Source organism: Lissotriton helveticus, chromosome 1_2 (genome assembly GCF_964261635.1).
Source record: "Lissotriton helveticus chromosome 1_2, aLisHel1.1, whole genome shotgun sequence".
In the NCBI taxonomy this organism is placed as follows: Eukaryota; Metazoa; Chordata; class Amphibia; order Caudata; family Salamandridae; genus Lissotriton; species Lissotriton helveticus.
The window spans coordinates 96,939,631-96,959,877 of NC_136058.1; positions in this window are offsets into that span (position 1 = coordinate 96,939,631).

Consider the following 20,247-nt stretch of genomic DNA (forward strand, 5'->3'; position numbering starts at 1 on the left):
TAGATTGCATCACATGAAAATAGATAAATGTTACCCAGTTTTACCGAATAATCTAGAAAAGAAAGAAGGAGATTTGAAGGAGGATTCCTTGTTATCATACTTGATGAAATCACCACCTCCTTATGTACAGGGTGCTACTGCTCCTGTAGCTCCTCTTGTAGCTCCTCCTGTTGTTCCTCTTGTTGCTCCAGCGGCTGCGGGCCAGCCCGCTGTTAACCCTACGTTTGTTCCACCACCTGTTCTTGTTCCTACTGCTCCTGTACCTGTACCTTCGCAGACTGTTGTTTGTGCTACTCCAACTACCTTGTCCGTTCCTACTATGCCTTCCTTCACCTCCAGTGTTGTTGCCCCTGTTTTTCTTTCTCCTTCTGTTCGTAAGCGTGTTCCTAACTCTGTTGCTACTCTTTATTCACCTCTTTCTGGTCCGTTATTTTCGTCTGATTCATCTGAAACTCCTCAGAGACGGAGTCAGATCCCTAGTGGTAGGGAGAAAGAGACGTTAGTAACAATGGCACATAGGTGGATAAGACATCCTGCTAATTACACTCCACGCGTAGTCTTTGATACGTTTTCTCAGTTTAATGAGCCTACGCAGAGATTCGTATTTGAGGAAATGTGTAACTTTTTGAGGGAAGAATGGTACAATAATGATGTAGATGATGTACCGTCCGACATAATTGAACTTCAAAGTCACTTTTCGAACGGTATGATTATAGGAGACGATGTACGACGTGCAGTGGAACGCTTATTAGCATTCAGATCCACAGCACATTCTCGGGTGTCATTAGATGATACCACTGAGAACTGGAAAGCGGTTCCTGGTCAGTATCCCATGAGAGAAGTCCCGCCACTGTGGGTGCCTGGAGATCCGCAAGCTAACCCTGCGGTTTTACCACATTTTCGAAGGGTGTGGATACATCTTCCATGGAAACGATCGGAAGTTTTGCAAGTGAAGCAATCCTTACCCGATCCGCGTAAAAATCCGGCTGGTTATTATAAGGAGTTATCACAACTGATAGAAGCTTCTATTATGAATATTGCCGACATCGACATGTTGTTTGGCAATGTTGTACCGCAACCAGTTTGGGCTAAAATTCGTCAAGCCAACCACGCAGCTGAATTAGGGGGTGATTGGGCTGCACTGCTAGCAGCTGATGCATTACAAGTTGGTGGGGCTAAACCTGAACAGTTGATCTTGGATTTGCCTCAGAGAATCATTACGCTCATGAAAACTCTCATGCCAGCGATGAAGGTGAACTGGGATAAGTTATCAGCTTGTAAGCAAAAGAAAGACGAGAGTGTCTCAGATTTCTTTACAAGGTTTGAGGAAGCGTTTGTCGACCACAGCGGCCAGGAAATGGGCGCTGAGGGAGGCCAGCGGTTATTCGTTGACAAATTCGTGTCGAATTTGCTGCCTGAACTAAGCAACAAATTGAAGAATTCAGAGAGTGCGTGGGCAGTTTCAACCCCTGCGCAAATACTAGCAACGGCTCAGTATTATGAGAATAGGGAAAAGGAAGAAAGTGATCGTGTAGAAAAGAAAACGAAAGAACTCAAAACAAAGGTTTTGTTGCAGCAAGCATACCCTCCACGATCAAACCAAAATGATTCGCAACAGCAGTATCGACCACGAGCACAGCCCGATAGGACACAGCCGCGCTCTGACAACTTCGATTCCAGATCTTCACTTGGGTATAATCAGTGCGCATATTGTAGGAAAGAGGGACACCTAAAATATGATTGTCTTGCCTTACGGGACCGCCTGAATGGTGTGTCGACACGTGGAAACCGTGGTGGTGGTCCTCAACAGGCGCCACGTGGTAGAGGTCGTGGGTCATTCCACAATCAGAGTGATCGTTATCAAAATCAATCAGATGCAAATAATTACTTTGACCAGCGAAATGCGGGGTCAGTTCGATCTGCACAGTATAATGTGGATGATTATTACGTAGAGCACGAGACTGTTGTAAACGACCATTACTAGGACAGCCAACGACAAAGAGAGGGAGTAGTGTCAGTTCCGGTCGATCAGAGTGGGCCTTACGTTGCAGTGACTACATTGGGTGTAGTTGAGCCTTTTCTGTTAGACACTGGTGCGACGAAAAGTTCCATCATGCATTCAAAACTCCCTGGCGCACCTTTGTCTGGCTTAACGAATGTTTCCGTCGGATTCTCTGGCGCCCCTGTTAGTAACCCAGTCTCTAACCCTTTGCCTCTTATGATTGGATCTCGTGAGCTAACGGCTCCACTGATTCTATCTACAGGTTGTGGTGAAAATCTTTTGGGCCTGGATTTGTTGAAACGATTATATGCAACATTGTATTGTTCCCCCGAAGGAGTGGAGCTTACATTGGGACGGAGAGTGATCTCTCCCATGTATTTATCGGTCGATAAATTCCCACCGGAATTGAGTTCCCTCCCTGCGTCTCTATGGGCCACAGGTCCCAATGACGTGGGCCTGTTAGACATTCCACCCTATGTGATTCAATTGAAACCAAATGCGCGATTACCGCGTTTACCTCAATATCGTATTTCTCTTGAGGGCGAGCGAGCGCTGTTAGCAATCGTTCATGATCTCATTGGAAAAGGTGTTGTTGAAGAAACGCGTGGAAACGTGTGCAATAGCCCTGTATTACCAATTCTGAAACGAACTGACCCAACTAAACCTCCTGTGTATCGTTTTGTTATAGATTTGAGAGAGGTAAACAAAATAGTGGTTCCGCAATTTCCTGTGGTCCCCGACATTACGGCTTTACTAACAATGATTCCAGCATCTGCCTCCTGGTTCACAGTGATCGATCTAAAGAATGCTTTCTTTAGCATCCCGATTGCAGAAGAAAGCAGAGACCTATTCGGATTCTCATTAGGAGGTCGCAGTTTTAGGCTAAAACGCGCTCCACAGGGCTACTGTGAGAGTCCGTCAATCTATAGCCAAGCACTTAAAGGTCAACTTGATGCCTTTGTACTACCTAAAGGTGCAGCTTTGATTCAATATGTTGACGATCTTTTAGTGGCAGCTGATACGGAGGCTATTTGCAAAACGGCTACAGTATCATTGTTACACTATCTACATGAATTGCACCACAAGGTATCGCCTTCAAAGCTACAGTATTGTTGTCAAGAAGTTACCTATCTAGGTCACTTATTGTCAAGAGAAGGGAGAAGGTTGACCCCAGAGAGAATTGCAGCGATTTCCCGAATGACTGTGCCAAAAACCCAAAGAGATGTTCGTGCCTTTTTAGGTATTACGTCCTACTGCAGACAATGGATTCCAAATTTTTCATTGTTAGCGAAACCATTGATAGCCCTTACATGCAAAGATGTTTCATCCCCAGTACCTTGGTCTGAAGAATGTCAGAAAAGTTTTTCGGAATTGCGTGATGCGTTGTGTTCGGCTCCTGTGTTGGGTACCCCTGACTACAGTAAGCCGTTTACACTATACGTTCACGAGAGGGATGGTTGCGCGTTGAGTGTTTTGACACAATCTTTTGGTGGTAAGCAACGCCCATGTGCCTACTTTTCTTCGACTTTAGACCCAGTAGCAAGAGCCTTGCCAAGTTGCTTAAGGGCAACAGCGGCAGCTGCGGCGTCCATTCGACAGTCCGCAGGTCTAGTCATGGATAATATGCTCACGGTAATGGTTCCGCATGCAGTCGACACTTTATTGAACCGAACGAAAACTCAACATCTGACGAGCGCAAGATTGTCTGGATATGAGTTGACGTTGCTGGCCAGTCATATACGGATAAAACGATGTAATGTGTTGAATCCAGCAACATTGCTGCCGATCGACACAGAATCAAGTGATGAAGCAGTACATGACTGCTATCTCAAAACTGAAGAGGAAACTAAGGGTCGCATTGACCTAAAAGATACTCCATTGACAGATCCCGATGGTACTTTGTATGTGGATGGTTCTTGTTTCAAGTTGCCGAATGGTGATGTGACGACTGCGTATGCTGTAGTTACATTGAGAACGATTGTGGAGAGTGCAAGATTAAATCAAAATTCGGCTCAGGCTGCTGAGTTAATTGCTCTGACGAGAGCGTGTGTGTTGTCTAAAGATAAACGGGTGAATGTGTTTACAGATAGCCAGTATGCGTTTGGTGTGGCACATAGTTTTGGACGATTGTGGAGAGAGAGAGGATTCCTTACGTCACATGGTACGAAGATTCAGCATGGCCAGCTTGTAAATGATCTTTTGGATGCACTTACGTTGCCTAAGCAAGTGGCGATTGTTAAATGTAGTGCGCATCGTAAAGTGATGGATGATGTTGGTCGTGGTAATGCGTTTGCGGATGAGACTGCTAAGGAGACTGCCCGGAACCTTAGCACTCGAATGTATGTGACAAGTTCGGTTAGGTGGCCTGCAGAATCAAGTATGTGTGAAAACACTATCGAGAGTGTGAAAGCAATTCAGAATGAGGCCACCGAGACTGAAAAGACAAAGTGGAAAGAAAGTATGGGAAAGTTGGATGCGAATGGTTGTTGGACTGACTTATCGGAACAGAAAAGATGGATGTTGCCTGATGCGTACGTGCTGGCTATTGTGACTATGGCACATGGGTTAGCACATATTAGCGCAAAAGGTATCTGTAAATTGCTGTTTCCTGTGTGGAAGAATGATGGTATTACGAAATGTGCTGAACGCTTGGTTAAGAATTGTATGGTGTGTTTGATGCACAATCCTGGTAAGGGCACTCCCACTCCACCTGGCCATTTTGCCCCTCCTGCGTACCCTTTCGAAGTTATCCAGTTGGACTTTATCCACATGGAGAGATGTAATAATTTGAAGTATGTGCTGGTTGTGGTGTGTGCATTTTCTAGGTGGATTGAGGCCTACCCCCTTAAGGATAATACGGCTTTATCCACGGCAAAAATTTTACTCAAAGAGTATTTTTCCCGCTACGGAATGCCTCGGGTTGTGTGGTCAGACAACGGAAGTGAGTTTGTTGGGAGCGTGATGAAGAGTGTGTGTCGCGGGTTAGGGATTGTACAGAAATTCCATAGTGCCAATCATCCTCAGTCAGCTGGTTTGGTTGAAGGGTACAATGGCACCCTTAAACTAAAACTAGCAAAGATTCAGGCTACGACAGGTCTTTCGTGGCCTGACGCTTTACCCTTAGCATTGCTGTCAACAAGGGCAACTGTACACTCCCGAGTAGGGCTCAGTCCCTATGAAATAGTGTTCGGTCGTCCTGCCAATGTTTGGGGGGTCCCTAGACCGGGTGCCTTTTGTGAACTTGAGTATCCAATGTTAATCGATTATCTTCATGACTTGACTGCTAAACTGAGGTTAATTCACCAACAGGTTCACGAAGCATTGCCGACACAGACGGAGGGTCCAGGCCACCAGCTCCAGCCCGGAGATTGGGTGGTAACGCGGAATTTTTCGCGCAAGAACAATTTGGATCCCAGGTTCACTGGACCCTATCAGGTCCTCCTTGCCACGAGAACTGCAGTTCGTCTCGAGGGGCGGAAAAATTGGGTGCATGCCACCCATACCAAGAAAGTCCCCATTCCGTTGCCAGCAGACTCGTGGGTGAGGAAAGGCATTGCATCAACTGAAACCGAAAGATTGTCGGCGTTTGTACCTTTCAGCGACGCACAACCTGTCGGAGAATCCTCAGTGCAGCAAAAAGGCATTATTGAACACTTGTCATCAGAAAACTCAAGACCAGAACATTCAGCTGATCAACAGGGCGTTGTCCCTTCAACGGATCTTTTGTTTAACGAACAGACACGTCCTGGGAAAACCCGATATTTTTTAAGATCCAGCACTAAAGACTAATAAAACCCCGTTCTGTCCCTTGACAAGTGCATTATCCCGTTTTCCATGATCAGTTTGAACACTCATTCTATTGTAATTATTTTGTACATATTCATTGAGCTTCGTTCCTTACATTTTTGTTTCCACAGCTGAGAGACATTGTTTTCATATATATATATTTGTGAAATAAAGACCGTAGGGCCGCGCGTGTACTTCCTCCTGGTTAGTAGGTCTTGACGCTAGGTTAAAGACCGTCGGTTCCTGGGAACTCCTAGGAATTGACTATTGCTACACAGAACGAAGTGCGTCAAGAAACGTTGCGGACGGTCATAGGGAATGGCATTTTCAAAGCTGATGGACTTGGAAAAAGCTCAAGCACAAAGATTCAAGCTGCAGCAACTCAGTCGTACCAAATGTTTTGTGTTCCAAATATTTGTACTGTTTGTGACTGGTTCTGCGTTATTAGCGGGTGGAGTGTATTACACAATGTCTTACTTCTTGCCTTCTACTATACCTACTCCTACCCCTAATCTTAAACTCATCTCCACTGACTCTCCTCATTCTTTTCACATCTTACCTGAACACGAGCAGGCTAGACGTGCAGAATTCCGCAACAATTCCTTTATTCAACTCCTTCATCAGCATCAGTTAGTGGTTAACACTACTAATTGCTGGGTGTGTGGGTTGATGCCACATACTACGGATAAGGGAATTCCATATCTGGTGTTACCATATAGCTCCCAAGGGTCTGCTCGAGCATTTCAAACAATGTTTCGAAGCGCACTGGGTTTCCACCCCATTCGAGAACCACGTTCCCCCTACTCTGGTCCTACCTCGTACCAAAAATCTTTGTCTATAGCAATAGAGGATTTAGATAGCGATATCTATGATCCCTCGCTTATCCCTGAAGAAGAGGTACAAGCCTATAGGGTCCTAAGTAGAGGCGAATATAGTGTGTTCACTGGTGAAAAACAGCTTAAAAGCTCGCCTCCGATATGGGTCGTACCCCACACTGGCAATTTTTGTTTAATAGGTCGCGGCCGTAGATCGAAATCCCGACTTGGAGAGAGTGCTTGCACTGAAAATTATATTTTGCCAATGGTCTCGTCCCCTGTGTTTTTGGCTGCCAAGGGTACATACTTTATTTGTCATGATCGTGCATATGCATGGTTGCCCTCTGACTTCATGGGCTCATGTTTTATCGCAAACTTGTTGCCTCCGACATTTACTGTAGATGCAGATTATCACAAAACTAGAGTTGTGAGAGGCGTAATTAGCGAAGAGGATACTGCCGGTCAAGAGGCAGGAGACTTTTTCAAGGGTTTCCTCCCATTTTGGGGACCTATGGTTATTAGTAGGAACTTAAGACAGTTGACTCGAGTGGTAGAATCGACAGCTAATATTACTGCCAGTGCCCTTGGTAATATCACCACAGAACTTCAGGCGGATAGACTTATGACGTTACAAAACCGTATGGTTTTAGATGTGATCTTAGCAGATCGAGGTGGGGTATGTAAGGTGATCCATTCGAGCTGCTGTATTTTCATTCCTGATAACGCTCCGACTGTCTATCAAGCCATCTCGAAGTTGCATAAGATCTCCGAATCCATACACGTGGATGTAGGGGATTGGACGCTACTTGGATGGTTTTGGGGCCTGATGTCGACTTGGGGTTGGAAAATTCTGACGATCATTGGAGTCGTTGTAGTGTTCCTGTTCACTTGTTGCCTTTGCGTGCAGTGCGGTCCTGCCTTATGTGGCCTCTGTGCTACAACGTGTATGAGACAGCCACCTGTTACCAAAGGGTCTCGGTTGGACAGAGCTATGCTACAGCAACATCTCGAGGGTCTGATGAATATCGAATATGATTCCGACTAGTGCTTGCCTACATGAGGGCAAAAGGAGCGTCTGAGGTTCCGTGACAATTTTAAGTGATGTTTTCAACTCGCACGAATATGGTCGAGTCTGGTATCTAAGAACCGCAAATGACGAGTTTAGTAAGTGTACGCAGTTTCGCTGTGCTAACTTAAACCGTTCGTTTGATATGCGGGTTTTTCATCTGTACCCACGGGTTCCATCTTAGATACGGCATCCATTTTGTCTCTTGCCCTCAAGTAGCCAGCGAACGGACACTGTCCGCTTCGTCACCCTGGGACTCTCAGGATATTTGTGGAAGACACATGTACTTTGTAAATATCTTTTACGATGAGGGGGATGATACTGTAAGGCAGATGGCCCCGCTCGAGGCTCATCTTGCCGTCCGGTTTATTGTCTCAGCCGTGCATCTCATTAGGCACGTCCCTTTGATGCCTGTATCTCGTGTTTCCCGATACCTCCCCTTTCACACTCTTTTCAATTCCCCACTGTCTCCATCTTCCTCTGCACCTGTCCTTGTCCCTATTTCGATCTGTTTTACTGCCGATTGGAATTCACTAATGTTGGGAAGATGGGTTTTTACAGTTGGGAACCGCCAAATGTTTCCGCACTTATGTTCCGGACCTTATGTGTACCAAAGTGACCAAAGCGACCCCTCTGGGGGATAATTATGGGAACCAGGTTGTAAACTTTTGTGTACCATGTTGTCCTATGACTTAATTTTGTATAAAAGGAGCGATCCACAGAACCAATTTGAAGCAGTCTCCCCAAGTTGCACGTGTTGTACTTGTCGTGACTTCTGTGTTCCCTGCAGTAATAAACCTTGAATCTTTGACGCCGAAGGAAGTGTCCCGTGTCTCTGTAGTTTGTGCGCCGAAACAGGTATCCCATGAAGGTTATAGGTGTTGTTCCCTGGCACCGCTGGTACTGTTAAAAAGTCCAGTCCTTCAGTCCTACTCAGTTTTGCAGATGAAATTTAGGCTTCTTGAAAAGTACAGAGGAGATAATACATGTGCAGGCCTACCAATGAAGTGACTCATGTGCACTGCACTCTTCAACAAATGTCAGACCTCCTCTATCTCCTGGAACAGGCCTAAACCTTATCTACACAATGTGATGTGTAATGTTAGGAAACACAGGTAATGTAATTGAAAAACGTGCAATTTTTTTTGCTCATTCCACAATCACATCACCTGTGTTTCCTTTGCTTAGGTATCTCATTGTGGAAATGTAGTCTATCATATGAAAGACTACGTAGAATGTGAGCACTGTATGCAACAACTTTGACACTTACAGAAGCCTCAGCTTCTCCATGCCTACTACACAGTTCTAAATGTATATCATAAATACAAAAAGTACAGAATTAATTATACATGTTAAATGGTTTATTTTTGCTGTTCTCAGAATTTATCAAATTTCACTAAAAACAGTGACTTGAAGGTATTCATCATATAACAGCGGGGAAAAAAAACCACAATCAAAATGATTGTGTTTAAAAAACCCATACAACATGACAAATCAGAAATCAGAACTCCTTAAAATTAACTTACTTTCCATGACGTCGAATGATGTCCTATGAACAGCTTACACTCTGTTGTGCTGTTATTATTTTCAGCCCGCCACTTTCTGAAAGAAAACCTCCATCGTTTTGAAAAATATGTTACATACAATAAATGACTTCTCGCTCTCTACCACACGTTTCCACAAGGCCAAATCGTGTAAGAGCCATTTATAACTCTTGGAATTCTTCTAAGCAAATCCCGTCATTTTGTATTTCCGCAACTTTGAGAAAGAAAACGTTCAAGATCACTTTCACAATCCTGGACTAGTAATATCTTACCCTTCTTGCTCACTCATGTTCCAAATTTCCTATGACACTGATACTGCTTACTATGAAGCAGACTTACACTACCTCTATGACTACTACAATTATTTAATTCTCTACATCACTTTTAATCACAAAGCAATTTAAAACAGTAGATAAAATTATATCAACCCCTAGAATCATTAAAGGCCAGTTACCTACCCTAAATTCTCTTTTCTGAAAACAGAAAGTAAGAATATGTTTAAGTAAAAAGGCAACATTGTATCGTAGTCAAATAGGAATCATTTACGAAACAGCAGCTTTTTTTACATTTTCAATAAGCTGTGTAATAAGCGGATCTTGTCAAAGGACCATCATGTCATATAATAGCTGCAGTTAAAAATGTTCTTCCTAAAATAAACGACTGTGTAGCCACAACATTTGTAATTAAAGTTGAAGACTTACTTTCATCAGGTTTATATAGTTGGAATTTTAAAATGACATTATAACCAAAAGTTTGGTCAAATAATCTAGACAGCATTGCAGACTTACATTACCTCTACTCCATGTTTTTATTGGCTGCTTGAATTAGCTTATAAAAAGAAACAGTTTTTCTGAACTCATTCAAAGTGCAGTTATTTTTCCATGACGTCAAGTGTTCTGGTAAGAACACCGTTTGCTTTGGGAAATACTCTGTTGTCCTTTAACTAATCCGTGCCCACCACTTTCTGTAAGAAAACCTTTTTTTCCAGGAACTATTTAAAACTCAAAAATAACTTTTGACTCTGTACTACACTTATCCCCAAGGCCAAATTGTGTAGGAGCCATTAGAACCTCTTGAAATTCCTCAGAGCAAATCCTGAGATTCCTTCCCTAAAATTTTGGTTTTAAAAACACCAGGTAAGAATTTTTAAGGTCAAAAGGCAATTTTTTTTTAAAAGTTAAAACAGAATCATTGCAGAATGACCAGCCATTTCTAGACTTTAAATAAGCTGTGTAATGTCCTGATGTTATTGAAGGACCGTCATGATATATAATTGCTGCAGTTACAAAAGTCCTTCCTGATATTGACAACTGTGAAGCCACAACATTTTTAATCAAAGTTGTCAATTTTGTTCCATCAGGCCTACATCGTTGGAACATTAAAATAACATACTGGCCATATGTTCGTATAAATAATGTTGACAACATTTCAGACTTACATTGGCTACACTCCATGTTGTGATCAGCTGCTTTTACTAGCTTATTAAAAGACACTGATTTACTGTCTGGCAAAGTTAAATATATACATTTTTCTGAGTCCACACTAGTAGTACTTGATACCCTACAGTTCTCGCAGTCATGCTGCCATTGATAAGAAAGCCCAAACAGGTGATCTACATCTACACCTTCATCATGCAATACATCAAGCATATACATTAAAAACTCCTGACAATCTTGCTGAATATTTTGAGAGAATTGTGTTTGACCTGAACATCTGTCTAACAGATTTCGAATTTCAGACACACTTTCTATTTTTGTTCTATCAGTGCTACATTTCTCTAACACAGAATTCAACAAACTGCAAAATCTCTGATCCGAATTGACCACAATCTCTTCTTTTAAAGTTTCTAGAGAAAACAAAACATTAACCACTACATTAGCATAGCAGTTGACACCAGAACTGTTTTCAAATTGAAAACCAACAACATCTTCAACAGAATCCATTTTCTTTCTGCTTATAATTTCGGGTTCATCGACTTTTCGTCTTTTTGCTACAACCTCCCTACTATTGGTCACATTTCTTCGTTTCCGGCCTACCACACGTTTCTCAAACAAAGGATATTGAGGCAAATGTGGCGCATACTCTCTTCTTAACCTATTGTATTCCTTAACACAGTCTAGATCCGCACAAATGTTTGTGACATCACACTCAATCAAGTACAATCCTGATAAAGTTCTGACTCGTGACAATGCCACATATGCCATACCCTCCTTGAACACAGAACTGCCAATATTCACCAATGCACTGTCTACACTTAAACCTTGCGATTTATGGATTGTCACCGCATATGCCAAGCAAACAGGAAACTGCTTACGGCGAACATATAAGTCTTTCACAAGCAAAAACCTAGCAGAGCAACGACCAATTAGCTGTACTTCCTCAATGCCATCAAATTTAATTTTTAAAAATTCAATTTCATCCCTATTTCTGTATTTCACAAAATCAACAACATTACCCATTGATCCATTTACCAGACCTCTTTCAACATGTAAATTCCTTCTTAAAATTATACGGCAATTTAAGCACACATTCAGAGTCTTTTCAAAACCCGCAGTTTTAGATATACTCTTTTCTAATGAATCCAATTTTGATTTCAAATTCTCAGACAAAATAATTGTTGATCCCATATGCTCTACTCTGTCAATACCTTCCAGTTTCACAATCTCTTGGTTTTCTAAATACAACATTTTGTTGTTGAAGATGGCACATTCTGCAAGAGTTGGCATCAAACATATTCCAGATTTCTTCTCAGTAATTTTCTGAAAAATATTCTCAGGCACAACGTCTTGTTCTGGATACAAATTTGACAGTAATCGTGCATGTAAAGCTTCTTTCCCATGCTCGGTCACTTTTCCGATTCTAACATCTTGTAGAATATTCTTGTAATCTTCATCCTTCGCCTGACGCATATTTTCATGTAGTTCAGCATAATTGAAGTTTAACCATATATTAACGTTGCCAATGCTCCCTAGGCACTTCCTGGTATCTTCATGCGTGAGCATTTTGAACACAGGTTGTCCTTTCACTGGTGTCAGCTGCAGAAGATCACCGAAAACAATGATGTGTTTGCCACCAAATAACACATCATACTCTGTTTTGAGAACTTCTTGCATTCTCAAATGCACAAATGCAAGCATGACATTGGAAACCATGCTTACTTCGTCAATGATAAGAAGTTTCATTTTCTTCAAGACTCTTGAAACTTCACAACAAGCATCTCCAGATAACTTGTGGTATTGTAATTTGTTATCATGCTCCACTGGCAGCATCAGTAGACGATGCAAAGTAATACCTTTAATGTTATGTGCTGCCAGTCCAGTTGGAGCAGTGACAACACAAGACAGTGATGACTCAGTCCTTTTCTGCAAATAACATGAAATTGCTTTAATGAGGAAACTTTTTCCAGTTCCGCTTCTCCACTCACGTACAGTCGGACAGGTTTCAACGACGTACATGAGCACTCTTTCTTCTCATGACTTAATCCATGATCAATTTGGTTGGTAACTTCGTCATATATTTTCCTCTGCTCAACGTTGAGTTTTCTTTCCAAGTCTTCTAAGTTAACCGCATCCTCCTGAGCATGTGCCATGGCTCTTTCCACTTCAATCATGGCAGTGGCAGCTTCATTTTCGATAACTGGTCCTCCTAGTGGATCCTGACTCAATGAAACAGAACTCTGACTGTCCTGAGAACTGTCTCTAGCAATCTCGGCTGCAATCGTTGCTTCCTGCTCGATTTCCGCATTCAACATTTCTACATATTTGAGAAAAACAGGACATTCTATGGTCTCCTTGGCGGCATTGAAAGAGTCTTCGTAACAGAGGAAATCTCCAAGCAGTTCCTCTTCTGCACGCCAAGGCTTGAAAAGTTGCAAAAGTGCTAAATAGAAAAACTCTTCAAAGGGTCAAAGGCAAGAATTTTCATTTAGGAATCATAAATATAGACACAAGTCTAGAATTGATTTTATTCTTATAAGTAGAGCTTTCGCTGAAAATACAATTTCAATACAATATACCCCAATACATCTTTCTGACCACTCTGCAATTGAACTAGTACTAAAATTAGCCACAACATCTCCCATTAAAACATGGTCCTTTGATAGATCTCTCCTCTCTTCAACAGAGGATATTGTATTCTTACAATCAGAGACAAAGTATTTTTTTAGTACTAATAAAGATTCAGCTCCAATAGGGACTATTTGGGATGCGTTCAAGTGTACTCTAAGAGGCCTCATTAAGAATAAAGTAGCCTTCCGCAGTAGACAATATATAGAAGAAGTTACCTCTATTGAGAGAGACGTTTTGAGAGTACAAAACGATATGGATAACATTGATCCCACAGAAAATCCTACTTTTGCCCTCAAACAAGCAGAATTGAGCAGGCTGAAACTTTCATTGTCAGCAGTTTTGGAGAAGCGGGTCATGCAGAGATGGGAAGCAAGTAAGCTCGCCCATTTTCAATATGGCGAGGGGGCAGGTAAATTACTTGCCTGGAAAGTAAAATCTGACCGGGCACGAAACAACATCTGTTCAGTTATTTCAGCGGAAGGTACTTTCTCTAGAGATGAGGAAATCAGAGCAGTTTTTAGAGAGTTCTTCGAAACCATTTATCAAGACGATCTTAGGCCGAATCATTGTGACGTAACTAATTGGCTGGGGGGCATACCTCTTCCCTCCCTAACAGAAGAACAATCTTGCTACTTAGATGGGGAAATAACTATAGCAGAGGTGGAGGAGGCCATAAAGAAATCAAAAAACGGAAAAGCGGTTGGCACAGATGGTATGCCTAGCGAGATTTATAAAAAACTTATTTCGGAACTCTCACCAGTGCTAGTCACTTTGTTTAACCAAATTCTTAGAGAGGGGAAAACACCACCGGAGTCATGGAACAGTGCTGTCATAACCCTAATTTTGAAACCTGGTAAACCCGCCTCTGACTGTGGCTCATACAGGCCCATCTCTATACTAAATGCCGACTATAAAATTTTTACTTCCATTTTAGCAAACCGGCTGGGGCGGATAGCTCCGGATATAATAGCTTCGAACCAAAAGGGTTTTATAAAAGGTAGACAGCTCTGTGAGCTTACATACGAATTGATTGGTACAATTGATATTGCTATCAAGGAAGAAATTCCACTGGTTGTTCTCACTCTAGATGCCACCAAGGCCTTCGATAGGGTGAATTGGTTGTACCTATCGGAGGCCTTGAAAAGCTTTGGTATTGGAGATGGATTTCGGAGGACAATTCAGCTTCTATATCGTAACCCTTCTGCTTCCTTACTAATTAATGGAGGCCTGACAGAACCTTTTAAGATCATGAGAGGAACCAGACAGGGTTGTCCCCTGTCCCCCCTTCTTTTTGATATATATATATAGAGCCATTTGCTCAGATCCTTAGAGATAACACACTCATTAAACCCTTTATTTATGGTGGCTGGGATAAGAAGGTGGCACTTTATGCGGACGATATTATGATTTTCTCTACAGATTACGAAGAGGCGTACCCAGAAATAATTGAACAGGCTCATATATTTGGGAAAGTTTCGGGGTATGAGATTAATGCTCTCAAGACAGAATCAATGTCCTGGAACTGTAACAGAACTAATAATAATGGGACATTTAAAAGTCAAATTCGTTATTTAGGGGTGAATATAGTTGAGGATATCAATGTAATCGCCTCTCTCAATTTCAATAAAGTCGCCACAGAGTGCAGGAAACTCATGAGAGAATGGTCTCATCTCCCGCTTTCTGTTCTGGGAAAGCTTAATCTGGTGAAGATGAGTATCCTACCGAAAGTTTCCTTTTTATTTAATTCAATTCCACTTTATTTTGATTCAAAATTAATTTCCAAGCTACAGAGTGCTATCACTAGTTTTATTTGGAACAACAAAAGTGCCAGAATCTCGTGGAAAAAAATAAGACGACGGAGGGAGAAGGGAGGGCTGGCTGGACCAGACATTCAAATATACGCATGGGCCTTTCAATTATCGCACATGCGTATGTTGCTTAAAACTCCGCTATCCAGTGGGATGGGCCCTCTTTTTTCTACTCTACTGCTTAGTGAGGGTGTTAATCATTCCGGTTTCTTGTTTAAGTTCAGTGACCCCAAATTCTTTAAAAAAATTAAACTGAAAATTCTAAATGGTTTTCTATCTACTTGGTACAAAATAAGACAAGCGATTAAGATTGGCTACTATTCAGCTAGGGCATCGATATGGAATTTACCCGCCCCCCCCTTATGGACAACAGACGCCCTAAACAAACCCCTACTAGAAGCTGGTATTAACTGTTGGGACGACTTGTTTATGGATGGGGCTCTACTCCCATGGGACTATCTTATTAACAAAGTCGGCCCTGAGTTGTCAAGATTTAAATATATTCAGATTTCTAGCTGGGCTCAGACATATTATGGTCAGTCAATGAGACGTTGTAAGCAGCCTATAGGTGGTGTCAGTGACTTGATAACTTCCTTATTAGATAACCCAGTGGCGAAAAAAGAAATCTCCCGGTGGTATAACAAAATATTAGATGAAATTGATATTAGTTTTCAACTACCAACAAACTTATGGGCAGAATTAATGCCGGGGCTGGAAGTGGAAGAGCTCTGGAGTGCTTCTTGTTCATTGCTCTGGGATTTAGTTAAACCATCGTGGCTTCGTCGGAATCATCTCTTCACCTTGCATAGGGCATATTATTCCCCCCATAGGTTAACAAAATTCTCATTAACTGGCCCAGTTTCATGTCCTAGATGTGGGCTTGTTGCAGCAACCGATACACATATGTTTTTGGAATGCCCAAGTTTATCTGAATATTGGGAAGTCATTAAAAACAAGTTGTCGCATTCTGTGGGCGAAAACATTACAATAGACCTCAAGCTTGTGATTTTTGGTCTGAGAAACAATACTCATGATGCAGCAACAAGATTAATATTTTATGCTATCCTTGCAGCACGTAGGGAGATATGTAGACACTGGAAAGACGCTTTACCACCTACTGCGCATGAATGGCGAACATCACTCCTCCAAATTTCTAAGCTGGACTTAGCCAGGGTAGGAAACCCGAACACTAGAGCATATTGGGCAATGCTTGGTTAGTCGTGACCTTTACCTGGGTTTTTTTTTTTTTTTTTTTTTCCCCAGGTCCTATGATTAATGTGAGCATTGCCTACCTTGGCTATCAAGACTATTAGTCTAAATTTCAAGGGGGTCTCGATGATTCGGGCTCTATCAACTGAGGTATCATCTTAAGCGAGTCTAAGAGTGGTCGCTGTATTTAGTGCCAAAGGGGAACTGACCGTACCTATCGATAGATAAATCCCTCACCAGCTATATGGCTGAGTTGGCACAGTACAAGACCTTCTGGCTATTCGCTCTGTGGTGGTTTTCTTCTCGGTATTGATAGATTGGAGCTATGCACACAAATGAGGATAAAAGAAAAAAAAAAAAGAAAAAAAAAAAAAAAAAAAAAAAAAAAAAACCTCTTTTTTTTCAGGAGATTCGCCACTCAATTTTCGATGATTTACCAAGTGGCATTTTCTTTGCTTGACGAGACATCACTCACTTCCAATTACAGCATACACTCCTTTATCAATATCTTCTTTGATGTTCCTCTTGAATATATAATTTTGTAGAACCTCATACAGACAAACATTCTCGAGGTGTCTGCTTCTATTTGGATAATATGTATCCAACATGTTGGTCTTCAAAATATCAGTACTGTTTGGCTCCTTTTCCGCCAAATACTCAATTTCCCGCACAGGTTTCAGAACTCGATTACGCGTTGCAGCAAGACCAAGACTCGCTCAAACGATACTCCTGGATTTGGCATAGAGACTTGCTGAAGACAACCGGTCAGCACATTCGTAAGCTCCGATTTCTCGATGTGACAACATCTTCAGACTGAAACTGTACAACTTCTTACTGAGGCTCTTTTCATGGGAAATGTCCTCCCACATATCCTTCAATTCTGTCTTTTCTTTTTTGGTGATGTAAGATGTCACATACCGAGCCACAGCCATACAGTTATCAGCCACGAACTGTATATCCATTTTAGCATTCCACATGGACAAAATCACTGGGTTGTAGTCGTTGATATACTTGGACTCTTCGTTCCTTTTCAAATTGTATGTGTTTTTAGGTGATTTCTTCATCACATTATGTCGCAGCGAAGACATCAAACTGTTCACTCTTCCTTTAGAAATCACCGGTCGTGGAAAGGCGAAACGACATTTGGTGTAGAACTTGTCCTTGTTTCTGAATTTACAACGACAGTACTTTCCACAACGATGGCTTTGGAAGCGTAGAACTTGTTCTCTTAGGCTTTTGTCCTCCTTTGCATTTGGAACAGCACATGTAGAATACTGTTCTATGAAACTCATCACTAAGTCTTCTGGATCTGTTCCAAATTTAGGTGCATCCTTGATCCACAGCAGCATATGTATATGAGGAGCACCTCTTGCTTGGTACTCCTTTCTCCAGAAGAAATCCAACACCTCTCCAAGAGGTGGATTTCTCTTGTTCATGATGAAAGACATCATAGCTTCAAATCTATGATTGAAGTACCTGCATACATTCACTGGATCCAAAGAGCACAGTTCTCCGGGTGTCTTGAATTCGATATTTTCAATGTTTCCATTTGCCTCTCGTAGAAATTCAAGTAAGTCTTCCCAGCCATACTCGGCACAGCTGAGAGTGAGGAACCATGTGGGAGTTCCTAAGTTCCTCAGCATACATTTTAAATCACCATGACGACGGTACCAGTACTCATTAGTACCACGCTGACACGCCATGAGATTAATCAGGTGAGAATCCAAAATACTGTCTTGCACATTGACTTTATCCATAAAGTCACTTGCCGAGATGTTTTGCAGCTGTATACCACTTTTCAAGATGTGGTTCACTGCATATGACAGTCCAGACAGATCGCTTTCAAACAGGAGATGAAACAAATAGGGAATGCATTGTCGAAACCTAGGATCTTCTGCATACAATCGTAAAGTCCGGTATTCAGAAGCAGGAATTTGATGAGTTCCCTCATCATATCTTCCTCCTTGACCTGTTGGAAATAGCTGTGGGAAACACCGACCTTCCAAACTTTCCTCCCAAACACTAATGGGACTCCCTTTGGCTTGTTTCATTTGAAACAACTCAATAGCATTCCCCATGACTTCCTTGGAATGCAAAGGATGAACACTATAATGTTCATATATTTCTTCACTTTTAGAGGGTTCTACTTTCTCAATTTGACCAGCACACAAATCGCTATCCTCTTCTTCACTTACTTCCTCTTCTGCAACATATACATTCTTATAGTACTTATTGGTTTTTTTCAAATACAATGTTGCCTTTTTGACTTTCCTAACATCCACTAAATCTTGCCATATTTTCTTACTCTTTGTCGGAACCCCATTAACTAAGATAACCAGAGGTTCCTCTTCCACTTTTTCTACTCCAATTGTATTAATGTTTTTCTTCAAATCTAGAGGCAAATAAACAACTCTTCCCTTTAATCCTCTCTGTAAATCTGATGGAGGCAATTTCCCTGTCTTTGGCTCCATTCTTACAATAGCCTGAAAGGGATGGATACTTTGAATCAAAATAGATTCATAAGTATTTAAATCCTTCAATTCAGAAGGAATCTCAACCAATTCCAGATTATTATGAACCGCTCTAGCAGGCATCCGGTTTTGATTTAATTTGTTACAACAATAAGTACACACACGTTGATCCAATCCCAAATCAAAACAATTTTCTACCATCAAGTATGTTGCGAAATCCTTCCATTCACTATTATTTTCCCTTTCACTTTTTGCATATAAATCCACTAACTTAGTCTGATTCTTATAATAAGTGCGTCGACAACACACACAAGTGAAATTAGGCCTCTCACTTGATTTCACCTGAAATGTGGCAATTTCCTTCTGAAAATTATCTGTACTGGAAACCTGTACACTATCTTCCACATTACCCTCTTCTTCTGGGTCAATTTCAACATTCTCCTCTTTACTTCCAAAGTAACAAAACTCAATTTCTTCACAAATATTCTTCACATCTATTTCAGAACCATGCAAAAGAGCAGTGCATAATTGTTTAAGCATAACTGCTGGACTCTTAGCATAATACAACATTCTAACTAATTCCCTCACTTTATTATGATGCACTGCTAGCATCCTGAAATGATGAAAAACACTCTGGCATACTCTCCTGGAAAGACAAGCCAGTGAATGACCATGCAAACCTGTCACTTCTCTCACTCTGCAAGGATCTAATTCTTGCAACAACTTCATTTTCTGCTTCAAACTTTTCTTAATAAATGTCCGTACAAAATCACAAAGCAAATTGATGGAATCCTGTTGCACACTGCAAATACTACTACACTTCCAGGTGTACACAGGTCCCTTAGGACGTCTTCCTAAAACCTCATTACCTAACACCTCTTCTGCCTCTGTTGTCACAAGTTTTTCTTTTTCAACTGGACAACCATCTTTCACCTCATAAGCTCGACCACTGGTGTCAACTGCATGCACCAAATCATTATCCTGGAAATAACTCTCCTCATTAAAAAATGCCTCACAACTTGAACTATGCATTCATTCTCCTGAAAAAACTTCACAGAAATTACTACGATTAACTGTTCTCTTCCATCTACTATTTGTTTTGAAATCATAAATTGCCTTGTTTAGCTTCCTAATTCTATTGATTATCAAAATAAATAACTTTCGCTTAATTTCAAGTGCCTGATCAATAACTTTCTTAATTTTTTTTTCTCTTATAAAAAACCACTTTCTGCTGACCTTTCTTAATATTTTTTAACAAATTGCCAATTATCCTGTTGCGGAACATTCGTCTACGAATGTCCCTAAACTGATTTTTCCTTCTACTACCATGCACAGAGTTATCTCCTGCTCTAGCAGTAACATTTTTGATTGGCCTTCCCTTTCCGTTTAAATTGCTTCTCTTTTTCTGGACTAAAACATTTTCTGTAGTACTACTTTTTTTTCTACAAATGTTTCTTATGAATGATTTCTTTATCTTAC